The sequence below is a fragment of the Heloderma suspectum genome, chromosome 2 (genome assembly GCF_057233095.1).
Source record: "Heloderma suspectum isolate Gila_16-S chromosome 2, 16-S_ref, whole genome shotgun sequence".
NCBI lineage: Eukaryota > Metazoa > Chordata > Lepidosauria > Squamata > Helodermatidae > Heloderma > Heloderma suspectum.
Window position 1 is genome coordinate 104,762,092 of NC_139459.1, and position 26,579 is coordinate 104,788,670.

Below are 26,579 nucleotides of genomic sequence, written 5' to 3' on the forward strand. Positions count from 1 at the left end.
AAATTATGATTAAAACAAACAAAAAAAGAAGACTTCATGAGATTAACTGTAATGACATAGTTTAAACATGTAAAAAAAGAAAAGAAGTTTGTGTCTCCTTTCAATTTCTGGTTTCTAAGACCAATTAACATGCTACATTTTAAACAGGTTTTTGCAGATGTGGAAGTAATTTCCACATCTCTCCATTCATTGTGACAATGTCATGTGTGAAGCTGTAAATCATGAAGCTCATTGGTGGTGACTTCATGGATCAAATATACCAGTCAGATTATAAAGTTTTTCTTATACCAATTTGCAGGACTTGATGTTCCTTTCATAAGGAAAACAGAGATTCTCACATTTTCAACATGAGTTTTCAATGTTAAATTGAAAACAAACACACACACACCAGCAGCTGTACCATACTGAGGGACTTGCACTAAAAACTTTACAGTCAACTAGTCTACTTGCTGTGATAATTTGAGCAACCTGAATGGATCAATGCACAAGATGCAATACTACAAATAGATTGCAAGCACGGGCAGCTTTCAAATCCCCCTTTTAACCCAAACCTATCAAGAGAATGTCAGATTTCCTCAGTAAACTGGTTTAATATGGTATAATTTTCTGCCAAGTAGTTCACAGTAAAAACTGGAGAAACATTTTAAAGCCATTTTAGTGAACAGATTACTATTCTGAAATACCGCAGTGACACCAATGGATGTAAATCAATGTATCTTTACAGAGAGAAGATGTATTTATAGAAAAGTAATTTGATAACACAACAGTAAAGATAAATTTCCACCATGAAAATACTTCTCCACAATCACCATGTGCCTTCCATGCTGAGGAATGTATGCCTGGATGAAACACCTTTTTTGTTTACTGCAGGAAACATCTGGACATGGTCCATAATATCTTAGGGTGTATATACTAAGGCTGTGCCAGAAGTAATAACGAGCAGAACTGTTTCTGTCACAGTGTCTACTGCCCATCTTGTGGAATCTACCTGAGGAGATTTATGAGGATACTCCATTGAGACTTTAAGGGCCAAAACAGACATTACTTTAAATGTGTGTCTTACAGCTTACAGTGTCTCCCCATGCCCATTTTTACTTTGGAGTAGGCACAGGGCCCCCAATCTGGATTGCAACCCTAATGTGGTGGGTAGGGGGGCTTTTGAGATCCAGATTGGGGGTCCTGCCCCTACTCTAGAGTAAATATGAAAAAGGACATAGCCACTAGACTCAGATTTAAATTAATGTCTGTTTTGGCCTTAAGAAGAGCAATAAAGTCCTTTTTATTCTGCACTGCACTTTGAGATAGTTATGGTAGTTTTTGCGCTGCTGTGTCTGCCACTGTGATTTTTGTTCTTATTGTTGGAATTGATCCCAATATTTATCTTATATTTATATTGTGAACTGGCTAAGGAACTCCAATAAAGAAAAGAGGCAATATATAATGTCGTACTTTTATGATTAAACACAACTGCCACAGAAAGTGTGCAGTGAGCCGTTCTTGAAAAGTAAGATAATTGTGAAAGATAATGAAAAGGGAGAGAGAGAGAGAAACATGAGAGATAATGGAAAATGGTTATTCTCTCTACCCATCTAAATGCTTGCACTTAGAACTAGGCAAAAAAGGAAGTGTATAGAATAGGGCAGCCTTTCCTAATATGGTGCTTTCAGATGTTTTGGATTACAACTCACATCATCCTCAATCACTGGCCATGATGGCTGGGGAAAATAGGAAGTCTAAAACATCTGGACGGCAACAGGTGAGAGAAGGCTGGAATAGAGGTATACAAAGTCAGTGATCTTGTGTTTTTCTGAGGTTTGTGAAAAACTGAAAGAAGAAGACAGTTACATTTATCCTCCTGGCTGGCAGTAATACGTTTCTTTGGAGCAGGAGAGATTAAAATCCCCAAAGGGCATGCTCCAAAGTATTACAATATTTGAACAGTCAGCGCCACAGAACATGAACAAGTGTAACTTTTGCCAACTCTGGGGAATGTTGCTATAGCAGTAGAAGAAAGTCAATTGTCACTTTATATTATTTTGCAATTCTGAAAACTTAAATATGCTGTGAACAAATTGAAAGAAAAATAAGCAAAGAAAAATAAGACTTGAAAGGGCTTAAAAAGGAATAAATGTATAGTATAACTATCCAAATTCACTGGGATTTAAAATAAAACAAAAACAGTACAGGTAGCCTTGAAAAGAACAACTTTATCTCAGAATCTTGGCAAATCCATATAGAGACTTTCCTGTTTTCTGCATGACAAAACACCGCCAGTTACATGCTATCTACAAACATTAAATAAATGCAATGTTCATTTAACCTGAATTCAAACATTTAGCCAATGACAGTGAGGTTATCAGGTTTCTTTTAGGGATGGTGACAGCATCACAGTGTCTAACTGTTTAAACTGAACATTTGAAACCATATAATTAGACAGCTTGTACCTGATTAAACATGAGATCATCAGGAGTTAAATGTCAGAAACGTTAGCAGTCAAAGAACCTTTAATGCAGGCACATAATACCCACAATTTTGAGATGTGATCTTGTAATTCCTCCAGCCACTGGGAGTTTAAAAGTGGGTAATACAGAAATACTAGCAAGAAGAACTATTTATTTCTAGAAGTAGGATCATGGGAGAATTAATCCACATCTATGTAAAAAAAAAAGCCCCAAAGTAGCACCTTATACAGATTCTACAGAAACAACTATACAAAGGTCAGGAATCAGATACTATATACATATATACAGTGCTGGAGTGTGAATTTTACACATGTAGTGGGTGGTGCATGGGTTAGGAGCCTTTTAAACATGAGTCAGCCATATGGAAATCAACCATGGATACATGCTTTTCGGCAATTTCCACATGGCTGCCATCATATTTAAATTAGCTCTCAGATATTAATCTCTTTTTTGGAAGCCTAGAAACTCCAGCTGAAACAATGGGTGCAATCTAGAGAAAGTGAGGTGTGCCAAATCACATTTAAAGCAATGAAACTAACTGTGCCACTAAATACTTAATCACCAATCCTACGGCCCCACTACATCAATGGCAGCTATGCCAAGGCTAACACCAGCATAATGTAGTCATGATCCTATATGCATTCACAGAGCAAAGTAGAAAGCAGAAGAATAGTTGTAGAAAGAAGAGACAATTTCGTTACATTGACAGACACTCCCACATTTCCTGGCAACTCTGCCAGAACTCAGCCATCATGACATTGGCACACTGACAATTTCCCCTCATTAGACACGCATAGAAGGCATCATCAATGCACACATCAGCAGATGGAGACAGCACAAACACCATGATGATGCCACCCTACTCAGTTCACACAATATGCACAAGCGCTCTACCAGGAAAAGTCCACAATACTTCCCTTGTCAGAGGTCTCCATGGCCTAGCATGTAGGAGGGCAGCAAGGTCCTCAAAGTGCATACATTTAGTTCCCTCCTCCCTCCGCTGTATGCAACTCAGTAGCCTGGTTTATCACAACAGTAGTACCCAGCGGGGGGGGGGGGGATTTAGGAGGACATTGAACTATTGGGCCTCAACACCCTTTCAGTACTCTAATGGCTGTGGTCAACAGTCTATCAGTCCTGGTGCAATGTTGTGGTAGGAAGCCCTCTGTATCACCCCCACCATGATTTGGGTGCCCCATCCCAAAGGAGGCTTAGATAAGTGACAATACGTAGGGTAAGAGATAGTCTCTATCTGTTGACCTTCATTGCCCCAGAGGCAAAGCTGACACAGTCATGGCTTTTATTATGCAGTATAACAGCATACTGAATAGTTGCGGATAGAGTTCTGATAACATCATGGTTCGTGTGCTTTTGAAAGCTGCATGGCAGACAGCAGCATAACAGGTACAGCTTTCCTTATCACTGCATCTCCATGCTAGGTATGGCTGCTCTCTGTTACATTTATGTATGTCATGCTCTCTGGAAAAGCATAGGAGTCCTGCAAGGACAAACAGCTGTGGAACAGCTGGTCTCTCACTGGTCACTGCTGCTGGAGCCTTGTTTGCAATTTGCATAGCATTGCAAATATGACTCATCCTTGCCACTATACATGTTGGATGGCTGCCTGGCTGCCAGTGGTAAAACAACAGTAATGGGATAGTGATGAATAATAGGATAGCAGCTGGAACAGACAGCTCCTGTGCCTAGGATTATTGAAATACACTCTTCAAGGGGCTGCCTGTGAAGATAATCTTGAACTTTCCATTGATAAAGAATGCAGCTGCAAGGCTTTGACAGAAGCCGGGTATTTGGGGAAAGCAACACAGTCGTACCATTTGCCCTGGATTCTATCTCATTTCTGCTGGTTACTACCAGAGATGGATAAATCTGTCAGTTTCAGTTTCTGTCAGTTTCTTATTTTTCCTATCTTAAATTCAGTTCATCCCAAAATTTGATAGTTTTTTAAAGTTCACATTAAAATTGTATGCATTTTGTGCACATTTCTCCTAATACACGCATTTTTGTATACAAGTTTGCCTAATACACAATTTTTGCAAGCAATTTTCCTATTATAATACATTTTAATGTTATTTTCACTAATATACACATTTTTGTGAGTAGCTTTCTCTAATATAATGCATTTTGTATGAATTTTTTTACTTGAGAATTCCATTGCAAAACTCAAAGAAGTGCAAATTTCAAAAGATAACAGTTTCAGTTCACATATTGCACTTCAGATGAAAAAACCAACTGATCGAATTCCTTCTGCACCCATCCCTAGATACTACCTTTAAAGCCCTAAATAGCATGGGACCAGGATGCCTAAAGGACTGCCTCCTAGAACATGAGCCTGTCCATTCTTTGAAGTCATCTGGAAAGACCCTACTACATATCGCTCCAAAATCTGAGACTCGATTGACGGGAACGCGTGATAGAGTCTTCTTGTTGCCATGCCTAAGCTTTGGAATGCCCTGCCCAGGGAGACCGTTTGGCTTCCTCCTGATGACCTTCCAATCAAAAATGAAGATTATCTTTAATCTAGCAAAACTTCAGCCTATTGGATAGTTGATTTTGATATCATGACATTTGCCTGTCCCTTCTCGACCAGCTGTTTTTCTTTTCTGAGTTTTTTATATTTTATTGCGTTGGGTTCTTTTTTAATTTTTAAATCAGATTGTGAGTCACATTGAGTCCTTCTTACTGCAGCAGAAAGGTGGGATATAAATCCCTTCACTACAGATTGTTGGTGATTGACTTGGTACTCTTTCATTCCACATGTCTCAGTCTCATTCCAAAAGTGGCTCTTGCAGTCTCCTGATGTCCCTATGGAGATTCACTTGCTGGATATGATGGGTGGGATCCAGATTTAGTCATGCTTACAGCATATCCATTAAAATGTATTGTACAAGTTAAGTCCCATAGTTTTTCAATTTTGTGAAATTGCACAAATTTCAAGGCAAATCATTAAAACTGAGGGGGAAATTACGCAAATATCCTATCAGTGGACATTCACTCCTGCACACTTGCACAGGACTGGAAAAAATGTGAACATGTTTGGGACACTCTCTTTGTTCTTTCTTCAAGATTTCTATGAAAAAACAACAACCATTGTGAGGTAGAGGGTGCTGAGAAGAAATAAGGGATCATAGTGGTGGCACTTACAAGATCACAAGCAGTGGCATGGGTTTTTGCCTCTCTTGTTGGGCAGCTCTCTAGTAGTTCCCGACAAATTGGCCTGCTGGTTTGGATGTCAAGAAGAAATCAGCCTGAGAACAAACCACCCTAAACAACCCTACCAGATACCATGGATTCTCAGGGTGACTTGTTTGTGAAAAACAACCCACGATGGAAAAAATGTTCCGGGTTGGATATCATGCTAAGCCACCCTGCAGCCACCCACAGTAACAACCCACCTTGGCTTAGCATGACTTGCGAACCAGGTCACTCTCTGCTTCCTGTTCTTTAACGAGTTACAGATTCACTGAGGACCTCTCCTCTTATCCCATGACTACTTAGTCTTTGGTGAGGAACTTTGTCAAAATCAAGGTAAATAATGTCTACTGCATCACTCCTATCTACATGATTGTTGACAATTTCAAAGAATTCTAAACGGTTAGTGAACCAGGACTTATCTGTGTATGAGCCATGTTGATTCTGCTTCAGCAAGACTTGCTCTTCTATATGCTTGATAATTTTATCTTTAATAATGCTTTCCACTAATTTATTGAGAACAGATGTTAAGCTAACCAGCCTGTAATTTCCTGGATCTCTTTTTTAAAATTGGCATTAAATTGGCCATTTTTCAGTCCTTTGGCACAAAGGCTGATCTTAGGGACACTTGTCAGAAGATTTTTGTCAGAAGATCACCAATTTCATATTTTAGTTATTTAAGTACTCTCAGAGGGATACCATCTGGACCCGGTTATTTATTTGTTTTCAATTTGTCACTAAGGTTTAGAACTTCATATTTTATCACCACTATTTTCCTCAGTTCCAGTGGAAGACCTAGGACTCCCTTCCTGCACATGTCAGTTCAGGCATGGCTATCTGCCTAACATCTTCTGTAGTGAAGAGAAACACAAAGAATTCATTCAGCTTTTCTGCAATCTCCTTATCCTCCTTTACTGGCTCCTTTAATTCCCTTGTCAGCTTAAGGTCAGACCACCTCCCTAGGCAATTTCCTGCTTCTGATGTATTTAAAGGATTTGCTAGTGTATGCAGAAAAAAGTGGGTGGAATGGGGTATGGAGGGTAATGAGTGAGCTTAGAATGAATCCTATGCTTCCCAGACATTTGTTCCCACCCTGTGCCATGGCATAAGGTATGCTAACAAAGGAGAGATGGCATAAAAGTTTAAAATTTCCCACTGAAGTCAATGGAGAACCCCAGATAACTTACCTTACCTCCCCCTCCTCTCTCACAGCCACAATGGAGGATTGCATTCGGGGAAAATGAATACCACTTCTCTTCTCAGGACTGTTACAGGTACCTTGCCCCAGGACTCCAAGCACTAATACCCACCAGCTATGGCAGTGACTTGGCTCCATGGGGTTGTAGCTCAGGACAAGCACAAAAGAGGATGGAACTGAAAACTGCTGGTGGCAGCTTTCAGGTATTATTACTTCAGCAGAACATGAAGCAGCCTTTAAGCAAAAGTTCTTCACTAGCAAGGGAATTCCTGAAGTGGAGGATGAAATTGACAAGGACATTCCTTGTCCTTATCGAAGAAATTGATAAGGACAAGATTGGGCTATCGCTATGCTGGGTTTAATAATGGACAGGCTGTCTTGCAGTCCTGTGCACTTGCACAAGTTCCCGAAAAAAAAATTTTTACTTTACAAACGCATTCCTGCATTCATAAGGGCTCAGAAACTTAAATCCCCTTAGCGATCTGATGCAGGATTGGGGGTGTTTGCCTCATGAGCCAGCAACCCCAGCAGACCAATTGCAGAAAGGGTGCTGACGCAGGGAATGAAGAAACAAGGATTTCTGATGCAAAGGCCCCTGGAATACATGCCAGCAGTGGCCTAGAGGACTTAGAAGGAGTGAGGGAGAAACAAGCCATGGCAAGCCATCAAGCAGGTGATCATCTGTTGGGAGAAAAGGACAAGCCACATGCCTACTGCGGCTTATTCTCAGGGTGGCTTAGCGTGACATGCGAATTCACCCAGTAGGAAAAAATGGTCCATTCTTGCAACAGAGGGCTCTACACAGTGGGGTCCCTGAAGGATCTGTATTAAGACCAGTGCTTTTTAACTTGTTAGGGATGAGCAGTGAGGTTGCCAAATTTGCTAATGACAGCAAATTATTTAGGCTGGTTGAAACAAAAACTAATAGTGAGGAGCGCCAAAAGAATCTCTTAAAACGGGGGAATGGACATTAAAATGCCAAATGCAGTTCAGTGTAAGCAAGCGTGAAGTGTACATATTGGAGCAAAAACTCCTAAGTTCACATATGTAGGGCCTGACCTGGTGATGACTGACCCAAGAAAGAAGTCTTGGAGTTCTGATGGGTATCTCAGTGAAAGTTTTGACCCAATGTGCAGATGCTGTGAAAAAGGCAAATTCCATATTGGGGATCATCAGGAAAGGAATAAAAAACAAACTGCCAGTATCATAATGCTTTTATACAAATCTGTTGTATGAGCACACTTGGAATACTCAGTACAGTTCTGGTTATTGCAGCTCAAGAAGGATATTTTAGAACTGGAAATGGTGTAGAAAAAGGAAACAAAAAAGAACAAGGGACTGGAGCAACTCTCCTATGAAAAAGGTTTACAATGTGTGAGGCTTTTTAGCTTAGAAAAAAAGGAGAGTAAGCAGAGGACATGATAGAGATGTATAAAATTACGCACGGTGTCGAGAAAGTGGATAGGGAGAATAATACTGGAACTTGGGGTCATCCAATGAAGCTGAATGGTAGGAGATTCGGGACAGATCAGAGGAAATACCTGTTCACTCAGCATATAGTTAAACTACAGAATGTGCTTCCACGAGATGTAGTGATGGCCACCAATGTGGATGGCTTTAAAAGGGAATTAGAAATGGAGGTTAAGACTATCAATGGCTACTAGTTATGATGATAGCTACGTATATATTACTCCACTATCAGAAGCAGCGTGCCTCTGAATATCGGTTGCTGGGGAATACAAGCGGGAGGGGGGCGCTACTGCATTCATGTCCTGCTTGTGGGCTTCCCCTAGGTAGTTGGTTGGCCACTGTGTGAACAGACAGCTGGAATAGTTGGGCCTTTGGTCTGATCCGGCATAAAGGTTCTGCTGGCAGCAGCCTCCCCTGGTGCAAAGGTGTTACTACACTGGCATAGAGTCATTACACCAGTGTAACTGAGATCCTCTCCACTCCCAGCAGGCATAACTCAGGGACATGATCAAGCTGTAACAACTTACAGTATGAACTACCTTGTTTTTGTTTCAACGGGAACTGGAGCCAGAACACATGTTACAACAGTCCTGCTCAGACTGCTGGAAACAGCCTCCAGATTATGAGTTACTACCACAGTCACACCATTCTGGGGCCTGGGGTTTCTATGTCAGAATCAACTTTCTTCCAGAAGTTGCAGTGCTGGCATTATGTCAGCACACAAACTTCCATCTCATTGCTTCCCGTGCATCTCATGAAAAGGAAGTGTAGGGAAATTCCTTTGTCCCCTGGTATAGAGCTATTAAGTATGTATTCAGCCTGAAACTATTGGGACTAACTTCCCGGTACATATTATCAGCACTGCAGCCTTAGTCGGCTAGGAGATTTTTCTTCTTTCTAACATAGGTTTTAAAAAATGTGTTGGATGAAATGATTTTATCTCAACCACACCAGAGCCATTCAGGTGCCACCTTAATGACGTCAATGTGTAAAAAGGAGTAGCTGCAAATGAACAGTGTGAGTTTCATTTCAAACTGATGTGCTACATATAAATCAAAACTGTCTTCATCAATAATTAAGCATTAATAATTAACGAGTGCAAACAGCAAAATACTTTACGGAAATGTTTTAATCTGTTCAGTTCCTCATTCCTCAGTCTGCCTATTTTGCTGTTTCTCCTCTTTAGTTAGTTAATAGCTAAGCCTCCGTCATCTCTGACATGCAACTAAATTCCACAATGATCTTCAAAGAATGTGGCTTTCATAGAGATTTTTGTTTTCTTTACTGCTGCAACTTAGGACATTTGTTTCATATAAATCTCATTTTCCCCCCCTCAAAAGACTTTTATATCTCACACAAAAGTTTCGTTGCGAAATCTAATGAAGTTTCTGCCTGCCTGCGCAAACATCAGACGTTAGAAATTCTTTCTCGCATACTGTAATGGAACCATCGATAAAGTATGTCACTCATTAAGGGTGGGGAAAGGCTGTGACAAAGGAAGGAGTTAATACTGGTTTAAAAGGAGCCAAGTGTGACATGGTCTTTAAAAAGTGTGACATTCCTTTTGGACTGTTCCAATCTATGTAATCCTAATATTCAGTAAAATCCCCCCAAATATAACGAATGGCTAAAGTTAGTTGTGGTTGTCACATTGAAAGCAGTGGGACCTAAGCTGACCATGACCAACTTGTTTCATAGGTTATTATGGGATTCAGTGATAATTCAGTGAGAACTAGCTTTAGCTGGTTCTGAGGGCCAAACCACACATTATGCATAATGTGAATCATGTAACTAAGACTTTGTTTTTTGTTTAATTCATTAAGGAAGGGGGATTCCTATTGTAAATTCAGCACATGATGAAGGGAGGCTTACCTCTTCCCCAGCTGCATTCAAAATGGAAATGGTCTCCCCTGCTAGGACCTTTTGGAAAAAAAGTTCCCATTGATGCCAATGTTGTAAATCCAGAAAATGTTTCCATAGGCCTAGCAGAAGACAGCAAAGTAAGCGGGGTCTTGTCTATACTAATTCAGATTGCAGGTGAGGTTTTATATGATGGAAGGTTCTGCTACATAAAATAGCTTCCTGCACATAGAAGCACAATTCTTCCCCCTACCTCCCTGCCCATCAAACTTAAGTTAAAGGATATTAGACAGTAGGTCTGAGATCTTGAAGAAATACAGGTTGCTTACCTGTAACTGTAGTTCTTCGAGTGGTCATCTGTGCATTCACACATCATCTGCGCCTGCTCTGAGTCTCATTCGGGAAACTTCCCTAGCTGAGGAACGTTTTGGCAGGAACCCTTCCCCCACCATCCACTGCACATGTCCCAGTGGGTTCCCACCCGTTCCCTCAGTTCTTTGACACTGCCTAATGCGGCCTTGGACCCGAAGGAAACAATCATGCGTCGGTACCAACATCGAATGCAACATTGACTCCGAAGCGGGAACGGTGGGAGGGTTATGTGAATGCACAGATGACCACTCGAAGAACTACAGTTACTGGTAAGCAACCTGCATTTCTTCTTTGTGGTCTCTGTGCATCACACATATGGGCAATTAACAAGCTCACTTACTGGAGGCAGGTAGGTGTCTTAAGCCAAGACCAATGACAGCACAGCTCTCCCCAAAGCACAGTCCGAGCGTGCTTGAAAGTCAAATTTGTAGTGCTTCACAAACGTTGACGGTTTCGACCATGCTGCTGCCCTGCATAAGTCCAACAGTGGTAAGCCTGTAGTGAAAGCCGTAGACATGGCCACTGCTCATGTGGAATGTGTTCCCAGCTGATGAGGGCGCTCCAATCCCGATAAATCATAGGCCAAGCCAGTGGTTTGCACAATCCAGGAATCCAGTCTTTGGGAGGAGACAGGAGAACCCCTCTTGGGACTGCCATAGCAAATGTAAAGGTGCTGCACGGTATGGAATGACGCTGTCCTGGACTTGTAGAAAGCCAATGCCCTCCTGACATCAAGAGCATGCAATTTCCTTTCCAGATCGGTAGCGATATGGTCTGGTTGACATGAAAGTCAGAGACCACTTTTGGTAGGAAGTCAATATCCAGCCTAAGGTCAACCTTGTCCTTATGAAAAATCATGTATGGGTGGTACACCCTCAAGGTACAGAGTTTACTGATGCATCTAGGGGATGTGATAGCAACCAAAAAGGCAACTTTCCATGAGAGGAGTTGAAGGTCTGTTGTGGCCAAAGGTTCAAAGGGCTTCGAGAGGAGAGCATGTAAAACCACTGAAAGACTCCATTGAGGAACCAAAGTTCGAACTGGAGGGACTAAGTTCTTTAGACCCCACAGGAACTGGCGGGTAGTAGGGTGAATAAAGAGGGGAAAACTTCTGTAACAAGAAAGAGCTGCCAAATAAACTCATAAAGATGAGAGTTTCAATCCTTTCTGAAACGAACTATGAAGAAAAAAGAGAACATTATCCAAGGAAGCCTGAAAAGGGTCGAATGCATGAAAAGTGACAAAAGACTGAAAGGAAGAACATTTTGCAGCGTAGGAACAACAGGTAGCCAGCTTCCTTGCTGCATCGAGGATTGCTTGAACTTCGGGCTGAACCCGAGAAGGAGTGATCATGGCTGGATCCTCCAAGTGGTGAGCTGCGATGTGCCAAGATCCAGGTGACAGATCCTGCTGCAGTCCTGAGATATCAGGTCTGGATCCCTTGGAAGACTGAGGAACTACCTCCTCAACAGATGCAGTAAAGTTGGGAACCATGGCTGTCATGGCCACCAAGGAGCAATGAGAATCCAGTCCGTCCCATTGTGCGCTATCTTCTGCAGCACCTTGAAGAGGAGTGGAAATGGCAGAAACAGGTAGAAAAGTTCTCCCTGCCAGTGAATCTGGAACGCATCGCCTAGAGGGGACCGACCGACTCCCGCTCTTGTACAGAAGTGGGGGCATATGGCACTCGCCAGAGTGACGAACAAGTCTATTGTTGGATGGCCCCAATCCTGGAAGAGAAGATCCAGGATGTCAGGGTGGAAACTGAGCCCAGAGAGCTCCAGAGCAGTTCTCATTCTGAGGAGGAACAGCAATCCGTGGGAGTGGAGCCAGCTCATCCCTCACAGGCTCAGCACCTGGCAGAGATTCCTCCTCCTGGCATTCCAGAGATACTTAGTGACCCGGGGAGTGAGGGAGTGCGGGAGGGGGGCTTCTTAGATGCTCAACACAGATGCAAAGAGCGACGAGCGATGGTGGGTGCGGAAAGGAGGCGTAGCGCCTGTTTGGCGCGCAAGCAACGGCCGCCTCCCATGGACCCAAGGGAAAGAGGGAGGATCTCTCCCTAGCCCATAAGTTCTGGGTCTTCAAGTGACTCCCTTTCAAAGGGGATCAACTGCTTGCCTGAAGCTTAGGCCACCTCCTATCCCTTGCTCTAGCCACTGGTGATTAGCATCTGAAAGAATCATTAAGCTGTAATGGGATTAAAGCTTTGAAAATAATTCCCTTTCGTCTATGTCTTGAGTTGGCTATTGGGATCTATTGGGGGAGGCCGCCAAGGCATACCTGACACAGAATACCAAGGGACATCTGCCACTCATGAGAAGACTGGTACCTTCAGCTTAGAGTGTCCACTAAGACATTGTCCTTTCCAGCAATATGAAGAGCACTCAAGAGAATGCCCTGCTGAATGGTCCATTGAAAGATGTCCAACGTGAAGTTGATCAGTTGGGAAGACTGAGTTCCACCCTGTTTCCTGATGTGCCAGAAAACTGATGTATTGTCTGTCAAGACTTGTACATGTCTGCCTTGAAAATAAAGCTCAAAAGCACACATTACTTTCCAAGTTTCAAGGAACTCTAAAAGGTTCACGTGGTACGTCTTATCTTTTGTAGACCATAAACCCTGAGTCCTTGAGGGACCGCAGTGGGCTCCCCATCCAGAAAGAGAGGTGTCCGTTGTCAGGATTCATGTAGGAGGCTGCTGAACGAAAGGCATGCCCCAATCCAAGTTGTGTGGCTGCATCCACCAAAGGAGGGATGTTAGAACCCCAGCCGGGATTGAGAGGTGATAAGCGCTGAGCATCCAAGCTAGAGTTGAAATTTTGGAGCAGCCAATTTTGAGTGGTGGCATCCGAAGTCTTGCCCACCTGACAACCGAGACCGTAGAGGCCATGTGGTCCAATAGAACTTGGATGGTGTGGGCAGTGACCGAGCAATGGGTGGAGACAGTCTCTGTGAGAGCAATTAATTTTTTTTGCTGGTTCCGAGGGAGGTAAGCCCGCACAACCGTCGAATCCAATAATGTTCCTATAAACTGGAGGCATAGTTGGCTCCAAAGTTGACCTTTCTCTGTTGTCATAGAGGTCCAATGCGTCGATAAGGTTCAGAACAATCCCGATGGCACAACAAAGGTCCCCCCTCGCATCCAAGTCCAGGAGCCAATCGTCGAGACAAAGATAAAGCTCGATGCCTTGCAGCCTCAGGTATGCACACACAACTGCCATGCACTTGGTAAAAACTCTTGGGGTGGTTGCCAGGTCGAATGGTAGGACCCTAAACTGGAACACGTTGGTACCGATGACAAAGCACAGGTATCGATGGTGGGCATCCGCAATTGCTCTGTGGAAGTAGGCGTCTTTCAGGACCATGGCAGCAAACAGGGAGAATCATGGCCAAAGTGATCATTCTGAACTTCTGGGTTTGATAAACTTGTTCAAGTTCCTTAAATCCATGATGGGGCGAAGGCCTCCATCCTGCTTCGGTATGGTGAAGTACCGGGAGAAGAAACCATTGTCCAGCTGGAATGGAAGGACTCTCTGAATAGCTCCCTTTTGGAGCAAAGTGGACATCTCCAGAAGGAGGGCCTGCGATGGTGGTGTGATGCAAACAGCCCCTAGGAGGGGAAGAGTGTGAAACTCTATCATATAATCCCAAGCAATTATGTCTAAGACCCAGGTGTCTGATGTTATTATCTTCCAGGCCGGTAGGAAGAGTGTGAGAATGGCTCAGAGAAATGGAAGGATGGGAAGAGTGGGAGCAATGAACGTCGGGGAGTCAAAGTCGATGCTTTGAAGATGAGTTGATCCTGCCATGGTCTTGACGAAACTTTGCAGGTGAAGTGGGCTGTTTCATCTGGGGTGGAGTAGGGTGGTAGTGCTGGTACCAGTCAAACTGCTGTTTGTTCACGTATGGTTGGGACCAGAACTACCTGCAGCCCTTGTACTTTTGCTGTACTGGTTGAGGACCCAGGCACATCTTGCGAGCTGTTGTCTTTGCTTTCTGGACAGAGTCCATCTGCTCATCCATCTTTGATTTGAAGAGCCCTTCTCCATCAAAAGGCAGGTCTTCTATTCAAGACCTAGCTTCAGCAGTCAACCCTGCAGACCTCAGCCAGGCACGTCTCCTGAGGGCAATGGAACTGACCATCGATTTGGCACTGCAATCCATACCACGCCTAGAGGTATTAATCTGCTGTCTCGATCGTTTGACAGCTTCGGTGTGGAAGACCCTGGCAAGTTCCCTTTGATCCTCTGGGAGGTAGGCACAGAAGGAATCCATCTTCTCCCACAAAAATAACTGATATCTGGCCATCATGACCTGATAATTGGCCACTCGGAGCCCCAAAGCAGCCGTCGAGTACATCCTCCTACCGAGGAGATCTAATCTTCACCCTTCTTAATCAACAGGTGATGCATGAGATTTCTGTGATGGGCCCTGCGCCAATTCCACAATAATGGAATTGGGGTGTGGATGTAAAAACAGAAATGCTGTATCCTTCTCCTGCACCCGATAAAGAGATTCAAGGTGCTTCGACATTGGAGCCATGGAGGAGGGGGTCTTCCAAGACTGGTGGACCATCTGTAAAAGGGTTGGGAGGAAAGGCACCGCTACCAGCTTCGATGACTCAGAGTGGACAGCATCAAAAATGGGATCCTGTATATGCTCTTCTGGCTGTTGGATGTTGCTTCACAAGGAATGAGCCATTCTGCTGACCTGCTCAGCGAAATGAAACATATCCTCAGAGGGGGATGCCCCATCATGAGAGCCCACTATGTCATCTGGAGATGGAATGGATGGAGGGACAGATGAGTAAGATGATGAATCTGATTGGTAGTCATCAGCGGAATCATGGTGCGAAGACGGTCGTGGTGCACGGTCTGTTGATCAAAGCGGTTGTGAAACAGAAGGCGGGAGTGAGCACTGCACAAATTTAGATGACTCCACTTGGTTCCTCAGCAGTGAAGAGGAACAAGGTGGCATGGGTGGAGGTACCAAGAACTCGTCCTTCTCAGGGGGCTGGGACACAGTTCTCAACAGAAGAAGCTGATGCCAAGGAGGGCGCAGGCCAGTGTCAGGAGCACCCTAGCTGCCTCTTACAGTCCCCTCCAATAGCCAACTCAAGACACAGGATTCTTTCCAAGGCTTTGTTCCTTTTACAACTTAATGACTCTTTCAGATGCTAATCACCAACGACTAAGCAAGGAACTGCACTGGGGAAGTTAGCAGAGTAGCCTAAGCTCCAGGTAAGGCAGTTGGTCCCCGTTTGAAGGAGGAGGGCAGGAAGACTCTGAACTTATGGGCTATGGAGAGGTCCTCCCTCTTACCCTTCGGTCCTCAGGACGCGGCTGTTGTTTTAGCACCAAGTGAGCAGAGTGCCTCCTCTCGGCGCCCTCCATCTGGCACCGCTCCCTGCGTCTGCGCCGAGCGTCCAGCAAGGCCCCATCCCCCACTGTCTCGCTGCCAGGGTCACTATCTCTCTCAGGAATGCAGGCAGGAATAATCTCTCCCTGCTGCTGTGCCTGTGAGAAATGAGCGAGCTCCTCTCCCACGGGTTGTTGCTCTTCCTCAGAATCAGAACTGCTCTGGGGCTCTATGGGCTCAGTTTCCACCCTGACATCCAGCATACCTGGAGCACTCTGAAAGGTATTGTCAATCCCGAGCAGCACTCCATTCGTCAAAATGGTAAGACCCTTGCAGAGGGTAGGACCTTTCTGAGCATCTGTCCCAGTAGTCTTGGGGAGACCTCGATCTTTCTCCATAGTGCAGGTCGAAATGATGATCCTGATAAAGAGAATGATATGACCCCGAATAGAGCCAATGCTCTTGATCCCGAGGAGGGGATGGGAGACAGCGACGTGGGGCTTCCTGCCTCATTGGCGAATGACAGTCTCCTGGTGGAGAAATCTCTTGATCCCAAGAGACCAGCAAAGAAATTCCAAGATTTCACTCTCAGACATGGTCGACACTGACTCAGTGACTGGAGCAGCAGGTGCTGGTGAGAGCACACGAATTGGCGAGTCCAGCAACGGAGGAGGTGCTGGGATTGTTGGTTTCAAAGAGTTGTCAGCAACCTTCTTTTTCTTATGCTTTTTGAGGCCATTCGATCCCATTTTGGAATCTTTGCCTTTTTTGTAATTTTTCTCATGACCAAGAGCGCTAAGGAGCGCCCCAGGGTCAGAGGAGCAGTCTGTTCGACTGAAGTAGACGGACGAAGAGACTTTGGCTTGGATGAAGACATAGTCGCCTCATGTTTGCCACTTGTAGAGGACCCTATAGCCGTTTTTGGGTTTGTAGCCAACAACGCTCTCTTCCACAGCTCTGCCTTAAATCTGTCTGCTCTGTTCGCCCATGCCTGTTTAGTAAATGATTGGCACAGAGAGCAGGAATCAGGGAGGTTTCCTCCATGCAGGCAAAAAAGGCAGAGGGAATGAAGGTCAGTGGGAGGCAACTTACTCCCACGCTTGACATACTTCCGAAAAGGTGCCTTTGTAGCCAAAAGACAGCACTGCAGCCATGGTTGAGAGAGAAGATGAACAACAAAGACGACAAATGGTTTTTTGTTTTGTTTTTTTTGGTGGGACAACGACAAGGAAAGATGGCAAAGAAGACAAACAATGAGGGCAAACACAGAAAGAAGAACCTCAGCAATTCTCTTTCCAACGGGGAGGAAATTCTGAAAGGACTATCCTCTATGGTGGTCTAAAGAGAACTGAGGGAATGGGCAGGAACCTGCTGGGACATGTGCAGTGGACAGTGGGGGAACGGTTCCCGCCAAAATGTTCCTCAGCAAGGGAAGTTTCCCAAATGAGACTCAGCACAGGCGCAGAGCCCATATGTGTGATGCACAGAGACCACGAAGAACCATAGCCAGTCAGAGTTGACAATACTGGGCTAGATGTATACACAGTGGTCTGAATCAGAATTAACAGCTTCATATGGCACCTAGCATTCATAGAAACATAGAATAGTAGGGTTGGAAGGGGCCAACAAGACCATCGAGTCCAACCCCCTGCTCAATGCAGGAATCCAAGTCAGAGCATCCCTGACAGATGGCTGTCCAGCCTCGTCTTGTATGCCTCCAATGTGAGAGAGTACACCACCTCCCTAGGTCATTGGTTCCATTGTCGTATTGCTCTAACAGTCAGGACGTTTTTCCTGATGTTCAGCCGGAATCTGGCTTCCTGTAACTTGAGCCCATTATTCCATGTCCTGCATTCTGGGATGATAGAGAAGAGATCCTGGCCTTCCTCTCTGTGACAACCTTTCAAGTACTTGAAGAGCGCTATCATATCTTCCCTCAATCTTCTCTTCTCAAGGCTAAACATGCCCAGTTCTTTCAGTCTCTCTTCATAGGGCTTTGTTTCCAGTCCCCTGATCATCTTTGTTGCCCTTCTCCGAACCCTCTCCAGTCTGTCTGCATCCTTCTTAAAGTGTAATGCCCAGAACTGGACACAGTACTCCAGATGACGCCTAACCAGTACTGAATAGAGGGGAACTAGTGCTTCCTGGGATTTGGAAGCTATGCTTCTATTAATGCAGCCCCAAATAGCATTTGCCTTTTTTGCAGCCACATCACATTGTTAGCTCATATTCAGCTTATGATCTACAACCATTCCAAGATCCTTCTTGCTTGTAGTGTTGTTGAGCCACGTATCCCCCATCTTGTAACTGTGCATTTGGTTTCTTTTTCCTAGGTGCAGAACATGGCATTTATCCCTATTAAATGTCATTCTGTTGTTTTCTGCCCAGCGCTTCAGTCTATCAAGATCACTTTGAATTTTGTGTCATCTGCAAATCTGATCAGCATTCCCTGCATCTCCTCCTCCAAGTCATTAATAACAATGTTGAAGGGCACTGGGTCCAGGACTGAGCCCCGCGGTACCCCGCTCGTTACCTCTCCCCAGTTTGGGAAGATCCCATTGATAAGCACTCTTTGAGTCCGATTCTGTAGCCAACTGTGGAGCCACCTGAAGGTTGTTTCATCTAGCCCACTTTGAGCTAGTTTGCTCATCAGGTTATCATGGGACACTTTTGTCGAAATCTTTGCTGAAGTCTAAGTATATTATGTCCACAGAATTCCCACAGTCCACAAAGGAGGTTACTTGATCAAAAAATGAGATCAGATTCGTCTGGCAGGATTTGTTCTTGACAAATCCATGTTGGCTTTGAGTAATCACTGCATTGTTTTCAAGGTGCTTACAGATGGATTGCTTTATAATCTGCTGCAGAATTTTCCCAGAGATTGATGTCAGACTGACTGGTCTGTAGTTCCCAGGTTTCTGCTTTTTACCCTTTTTGAAGATAGGGACAACATTAGCCCTCCTCCAGTCATCTGGCACTTCACCCGTCTTCCATGATTTCTCAAAGAGAATAGACAGTGGTTCTGAGCGTTCTTCTCCCAGTTCCTTTATTATTCTAGGGTGCAGTTCATCTGGCCCTGGAGATTTGAACTCATTCAAAGTACTTACATGTTCCTTGACCATATGCCTATCGATCTCAAGCTGCAATCCTGCCCCTTCAGCCTGTACTTCGCCTTTGCCAGGGCGGTCATAGAGCCTCCTTTGGGAGAAGACTGAGCCAAAGTAGAAATTGAGCACCTCTGCCTTTTCTTTGTCATCTGTTATCGTTTTGCTATCCTTATTTAATAGCTGAACCACCATTTCTTTCCTCTGCCTTTTACTATGCACGTAGCTGAAGAAAGCCTTTTTGTTGTTTTTAGCATCCCTCGCTAACCTCAGCTCATTCTCAGCTTTAGCCTTCCTGACGCCATCCCTGCAATTCTGTGCTACCTGCCTGTACTCTTCCTTTGTTACTTGGCCTTCTTTCCACTTCCTATATGTGTCCTTTTTTGTTTTCAGGTCATCTCTAAGCTTTTTGTGAAGGCACACTGGCTTCTTCTGTTGTCTTCCACCTTTTCTTCTTGTTGGAATTGTTTGTGATTCTCCCTTGACATGCTTGTTTTCTCTGTATAAGAACCAGTGTGTGAGAGTGTGTTTGTGTGTATAGGTACATTCCATCACTTTATTATCTTTTAAGCATCAGGTGAAGTCATTTTTAATTACTGGGTTCACATGTCACAACAACTCAGAGGTTTTTTTTAAATCCTAGGTTGTTGTGAATGAAGCGGGAATGAGCAAGTGAGCTGGTTCTCACCACCCAATTGCTCCCACTGCAAGTGGGAGGAGCTGAGCAACCCAGAGGCACTCTGTCCCTGGGTTATTGAGCATGAAGAGACTCTCTGGGGAAGAGACAACCCAGACTTGGAACCCATGGTTCCAACTCTTAAGTTCCCTCTCCCCAACAATCCCGAATTCCTGCTTCACACATCACACTTAAAAACCCCAGGACAGAGCACCCTTGGTTGTTTAGCTCCAGCAGGGTGGGAACCAGCACAGCACACTCACTCCTGCTTCGTTCACCACAACCTAGGGTTTGAAACCCCCAGAGCTGGGACATCCAAACAAGGCCCCTCTCTCAGGCATTTTAATGCTTTGTATTTTAAAATACTATTGGTGTCTGCTACATTTTAATTCACTGGAATTGAAGTTTTTATTTTGCTATTTTAATTGCAGTTTTAATTGTATATTGTGCTAATCATATTATTTCTTTATTACTTTGTTGAGCCGTATCAGTGTCCCCTATGCATAACCTACAGCTGCTGAGGTCCCCTGCTAATCCTGCACAATCCCAATTAATGAACTATATTGCAAGTATGAGGAATAAATAGTACACGCACACGAGTTTAGAGTTGTGGCAGACCTATTAGGATTCTTTAAGGTTCTCTTTGTTCTGTTGTTCTGCTGATCTCAGGCAGTTGTGATATGTGTGTGTGTGTGTGTGTGTGTATATATATATATTCTTTTTATTTGCATATTAAAAAAAAGAATCTAAGTGAAGCCAAAAGTACTTTTCTGTGCATTGAATCGCAATAGGAAACCTCCCTACTGTGCCCAGCAGAGGGAATCCCTGCATATCGCTTGCAGAGTTAAATGTTCCAGGACCTTGCCCCCGCCCCCATTGATTGACTGATTGATTGATTGATTGATTGATTGCATTTCGATGCCACCCAATACCAGCAGTATATTGATATATTTCTCAGAACTTGAAAAGGGTTACAGCAGAAACGTCAAGTCCTGCTTAATATCAAGACTAGGAGGAGCCAAGAACATTGTTGTTGTTCAGTCGTTCAGTCGTGTCCGACTCTTCGTGACCCCATGGACCATAGCACGCCAGGCCTTCCTGTCCTGCGCTCTCTCCCGGAGCGTGCTCAAGTTCATATTCATTGCATCCGTGATGCTATCTAGCCATCTCATCCTCTGCCGTCCCCTTCTCCTTTTGCCTTCAGTCTTTCCCAGCATCAGGGTCTTTTCCAGGGAGTTTTCTCTTCGCATTAGGTGGCCAAAATATTGGAGCTTCAGCTTCATTATCTGTCCTTCCAATGAGCAGTCAGGGTTGATTTCCTTTAGGATGGACTGATTTGACCTCCTTGCAGTCCAGGGGACTCGTAAGAGTCTTCTCCAGCACCACAGTTCGAAAGCATCAATTCTGCGGCGCTCAGCCTTCCTTATAGTCCAGCTCTCACAGCCATACATTACTACTGGGAAAACCATAGCTTTGATTAGACGGACCTTTGTCGGCAAGGTGATGTCTCTGCTTCTTACTATGCTGTCTAGGTTGGCCATAGCTTTCCTCCCAAGGAGCAAGCGTCTTTTAATTTCATGGCTACAGTCACCGTCTGCGGTGATCTTGGAGCCCAAGAAAGTAAAATCTGTCACTGCTTCCATTTCTTCCCCTTCTATATGCCAGGAAGTGATGGGGCCAGATGCCATGATCTTCGTTTTTTTAATGTTGAGTTTCAAACCAGCTTTTGCACTCTCCTCTTTCACCCTCAACAAGAGGCTCTTGAGATCCTCTTCGCTTTCTGCCATTAGGGTGGTATCGTCTGCATATCGGAGGTTGTTGATAATTCTCCCAGCAATCTTAATTCCGACCTCTGATTCATCCAACCCGGCATTTCTCATGATGTACTCTGCATATAAGTTAAATAAGCAGGGTGACAATATGCAGCCTTGTCGTACTCCTTTCCCAATTTTGAACCAATCGGTTGTTCCATGTCTGGTTCTGACTGTTGCTTCTTGACCCTCGTACAGGTTTCTCAGGAGACAGGTAAGGTGGTCTGGTACTCCCATCACTTTCAGAATTTGCCACAGTTTGTTGTGATCCACACAATCAAAGGCTTTAGCGTAGTCAATGAAGCAGAAATAGACGTTTTTCTGGAATTCTCTTGCTTTCTCCATGATGCAGCGAATGATGGCGATTTGATCTCTAGTTCCTCTGCCTCTTCTAAACCCAGCTTGTACTTCCGGTAGTTCTCAGTGCACATACTGCTGAAGCCTAGCTTGTAGGATTTTGAGCATCACCTTGCTAGCATGTGAAATGAGCGCAATTGTGCGGTAGTTTGAACACTCTTTGGCGCTGCCCTTCTTTGGAATTGGAATGTAAACTGACCTTTTCCAGTCTTGTGGCCACTGTTGAGTGTTCCAGATTTGTTGGCATATTGAATGCAGCACTTTAACAGCATCATCTTTTAGGATTTTAAATAGCTCGGCTGGAATACTGTCATCTCCGCTAGCTTTGTTGTTAGTAATGCTTCCTAAGGCCCACTTGACTTCACTTTCTAGGATGTCCGGCTCAAGTTCAGTGACCGCACTATCATGGCTATCAGGGACATTCAGATCTTTCCTGTATAGTTCTTCTGTGTATTCTTTCCACCTCTTCTTAATCTCATCTGCTTCTGTTAGGTCCCTGCCTTCTTTGTCCTTGATCATGCCCGTCTTTGCACAAAACGTTCCCCTGAGATCTCCAATTTTCTTGAAGAGATCTCTAGTCTTTCCCATTCTGTTGTTTTCCTCGATTTCTTTGCATTGTTCATTTAAGAAGGCCTTCTTGTCCCTCCTTGCTATTCTCTGGAACTATGCATTCAGTTGGGTATATCTTCCCCTTTCTCCCTTGCTTTTCGCTTCCCTTCTTTCGTGAGCTACTTGTAAAGCCTCATCAGACAGCCACTTTGCTTTCTTGCATTTCTTTTTCTTTGGGATGGATTTCGTTGCTGCCTCCTGAACAATGTTACGGACCTCCGTCCATAGTTCCTCAGGCACTCTGTCTATCAGGTCTAATCCCTGAAATCTATTCCTCACCTCCACTGTATATTCATCAGGGATATGATTTAGGTCATACCTGAACAGTTTAGTGGTTTTCCCGACGTTCTTCAATTTAAGCTGAAATTTTGCAAGAAGCAGCTCATGATCTGAGCCACAGTCAGCTCCAGGTCTTGTTTTTACTGACTGTATGGAGCTTCTCCATCTTTGGCTGCAAAGGACATAATCAATCTGATTTCGATATTGACCATCTGGTGACGTCCATGTGTAGAGTTGCCTCTTGTGCTGTTGGAAAAGAGTGTTTGCTATGATCAGCGTGTTCTCTTGGCAAAACTCTATTAGCTTTTGTCCTGCTTCATTTTGTACACCAAGGCCATGCCTGCCTGTTATCCCGGTGATTTCTTGACTTCCTACTTTAGCATTCCAATCCCCTATGATGAAGAGGACATCTTTTTTTGGTGTTAGTTCTAGAAGGTGTTGGAGGTCTTCATAGAACCGATCAACCTCAGCTTCTTCGGCCTCAGTGGTTGGGGCATAGACTTGAATTACTGTGATGTTGAATGGTTTGCCTTGGATTCGTACTGAGATCATTCTATCATTTTTAAGATTGTACCCCAGTACTGCTTTTCCCACCCTTTTGTTGACTATGAGTGCTACTCCATTTCTTCTAAGGGATTCTTGCCCACAATAGTAGATATGATAGTCACCTGAATTAAATTCGCCCATGCCTGTCCATTTTAGTTCGCTGATTCCCAAGATGTCGATGTTCAGTCTTGCCATCTCATGTTTGACCACCTCCAGCTTACCTTGATTCATTGATCTGACATTCCAGGTTCCTAAACAATATTGTTCTTTACAGCATCGGATTTTCTTTTCACCACCAGACACATCCACAGCTGAGTGTCCTTTCGGGTTTGGCCCAGCCGCTTCATTCTTTCTGGCGCTACTTGGAAATACCCTCTGCTCTTCCCCAGTAGCATATTGGACACCTTCCGACCTGAGGGGCTCATCTTCCGGCGTCATATCTTTTAGCCTTGTGATACGTTCCATGGGGTTTTCTTGGCAAGAATACTGGAGTGGGTTGCCATTTCCTTCTCCAGTGGACCACATTTTGTCAGAACTCTCTGCCATGACCTGTCCGTCTTGGGTGGCCCTGCACGGCATAGCTTATGGCTTCATTGAGTTACGCAAGCCCCTTCGCCACAACAAGGCAGTGATCCATGAAGGGGCCAAGAACATTAGTTAGACCTAGACCAATTTTTTATGATGACCAGTAAAGATTCCCAAGGGATATAAGCCTCTCATGACTCACTTTCTCTGGTCACTCATAGATGAGATACTGAGCTTGATGGGTCATTTGTCTGATCTGGGAGAGGCAGAGTTTATATTATTAATTTATTTTTGTTATTGGAAGTGGTATACTCATGAAGTAACCAGAGATCCTTAGTGTGTCATCTCTTGCAAAGGCTGCTTCATTGCATTTTGCTTCTCAAAGCATTCGTAGTAAAATAGACAGCATTAATTTCCAAGGGTTACTTGCTGTTCAGTGCCATGAGGTAATCAGGCACACACTTTCAGCAATGCCTGGAAGAAACTGACAAAGCAGCACAAAGAACAATGTCTCTCTTCAAGTGGAACTAGGGTAGGAAATTATCCAGCACTGACCAGTGCAAACAATATTGTGCAGGTAATTAACTTGGCTGGTTCAAAGCAGGCAGCAATGAGATCACCTCCTTCTATGGAAATACTATTTAGTTGCAGAGTTTAAACAAATGAAAACACTGAGGTTTCTAAGGAGCGAAATGGGAATGTCTAACAAAATACCTAGGTAAAAACAACAAGGGGGTGGAGGGACCTGTATATTAAAACTCAAAGCATATTTTATTTCATCATATATATTTGTTGTTCAGTATTTTACCTGCATTAGCAACAGCCTATTGGTGGAAGCAGTTTCCTGAAAAATTGTTTGGGGTTTTTAAGTCTTATTTTGCATAAGGAAGAAGTTATTGGCTAACTACACTTGCTAGTTAATATTTAAGCGGGTGGCGAGAATGTGTGTTTTTAAAACTCTCATTAGCTTTCTCTAGCATTATAGCTTCTATGAACAGATCATAATTAGTTAGATCAGGGAATACAAGTTACATATGTATTCAGATTTAAAGGTTATCCTCGTCCTTACAACTCGATGCAGGTAACATTAAAAAGTAATTTCCAAATGGGCATTAAGCTTAAAATATATAAACAAACAAAACTAATTCTTCATAGTTTACCATGTTAATCTCTTGTAGCAAAAACGAAGTTTTCTGTGGCACTTCAAAGTCAATATATTGTGGCATAAGCTTATGCTATAATAAAATGGTAAGTTTTAGGATGTTAAAAAAAGAGAAAAAAAGATTCTGAATCCTCATTCTTTAAATATGTACACAAATAAAAGAGGCTTCTATACCATTTACCAATACTGACCCGGTTCACACATAACAGCAGCAAATTGTGAGTTACTTAACCTACGATTTGCCAGGTTGCATGCCATCTGCAAGCTGCTTCTGCTTTGCATAATCAGCCTCTGATTGGCCCAATCGTAGGTTGTTGCGTGACGTGCAAACCTGGACACTATGGGTTGTTCATGGATGAAACAACCCAAAGTTAACCTATAATTACTTCTTAGGTTAACTTTGCGTTGTTTAACCCACAAATAAGCCATAGTGTCCAGGTTTACAGGTCACACAACAATTTATGATCGAGCTGATTATACAAAGCGGAAGCAGCTTGCGCGTGGCACACAACCTGGCAAATTGTTATGTGCTGCCATTACATGCAAACAGGGTCACTATGTTTTAGGAATGTTACAAAGTTTCATTGATTTTTTGAAACTTTAATATAAGAGTAGAGACGTGAAGGGGCTGGGGGGAAAAAACAGAAAAACTGGGTCCCAGGGTATATGTTGAGGGGCTTACTATACATGTTTAAGCAGAAACAAGTTCCACTGCGTTTAGTGAGGATTTTTCCCAGGTAAGCATGCATAAGATAATATATAAGTGAAGAGTTCAATGTTGTTCTAAAGTTTAAATTAACATCCAAATGCATTGCTCTTTCTTAATTACTACATAGAAATGCTTTTTATGAATGCTCTATCTCAACATAAGAGTTTCTTCAGTTTCTGCATGATAATGCTGAGGTCTACATAGTGGTTTTAAGTCCAGATTTAAAAAGTCTTCCTTTGTTGATAATTTCCTTTTTCAACTTTTATTTTATTAATATGGCAAAAACGAAGATATACTTTCATGGCAATCCACTATTCCATACGGATGGGGCGGGTGGGGAGAGATGCATCTAGGTCAGAGATAGGCAACCTGGTGTCCTCCAGAAGTTTTGGATTACAACTCCCATAATTCCTGACCATTGGCCATACTGTCTGGGGCTTATGGGAATTGTAGTCCAAAACAATTGGAGGACACCAGATTGCCTACCTCTGACCTAGTTCTTTTGGCTCACCCACTCCCCTGGCAACCCATGTAACCACACACATACCCTGCTATTTCAATGGGTCAGCCAGCATTGCCTCTTCCCCTCTGCATCCCTCCCCTCACATATTCACTATCTCATACACTCTGACAGCAGAACCCATTCCACTCATGCGGCCAGCCAGCCCCCACTCACCAGGTTACCTTAAGGTGCAGAAAGTTCTCAATGCCACTGAACGCCACTGACATAAAGTCCCATCCTGCGGCCAGCTGAACCCAGATCCTACTAGGCTACCAAGAAGAGGACCTTTTCCACTGTGGCACTCCAGTTGTGGAATGAGCTTCCCAGAGAGGCTCACCTGGTGCCTACATTGTGTTCTTTCTGGTGC

At 43.8% G+C, this 26,579-nt stretch overlaps 1 protein-coding gene across 2 annotated transcripts in view; it reads right to left on the reverse strand.

Moving 5' to 3' along the window:
• The window catches only part of GLIS3 (GLIS family zinc finger 3), a 231,346-nt gene that overhangs the window by 167,929 nt on the left and 36,838 nt on the right, over positions 1-26,579 (reverse strand). The window lies entirely within an intron of this gene.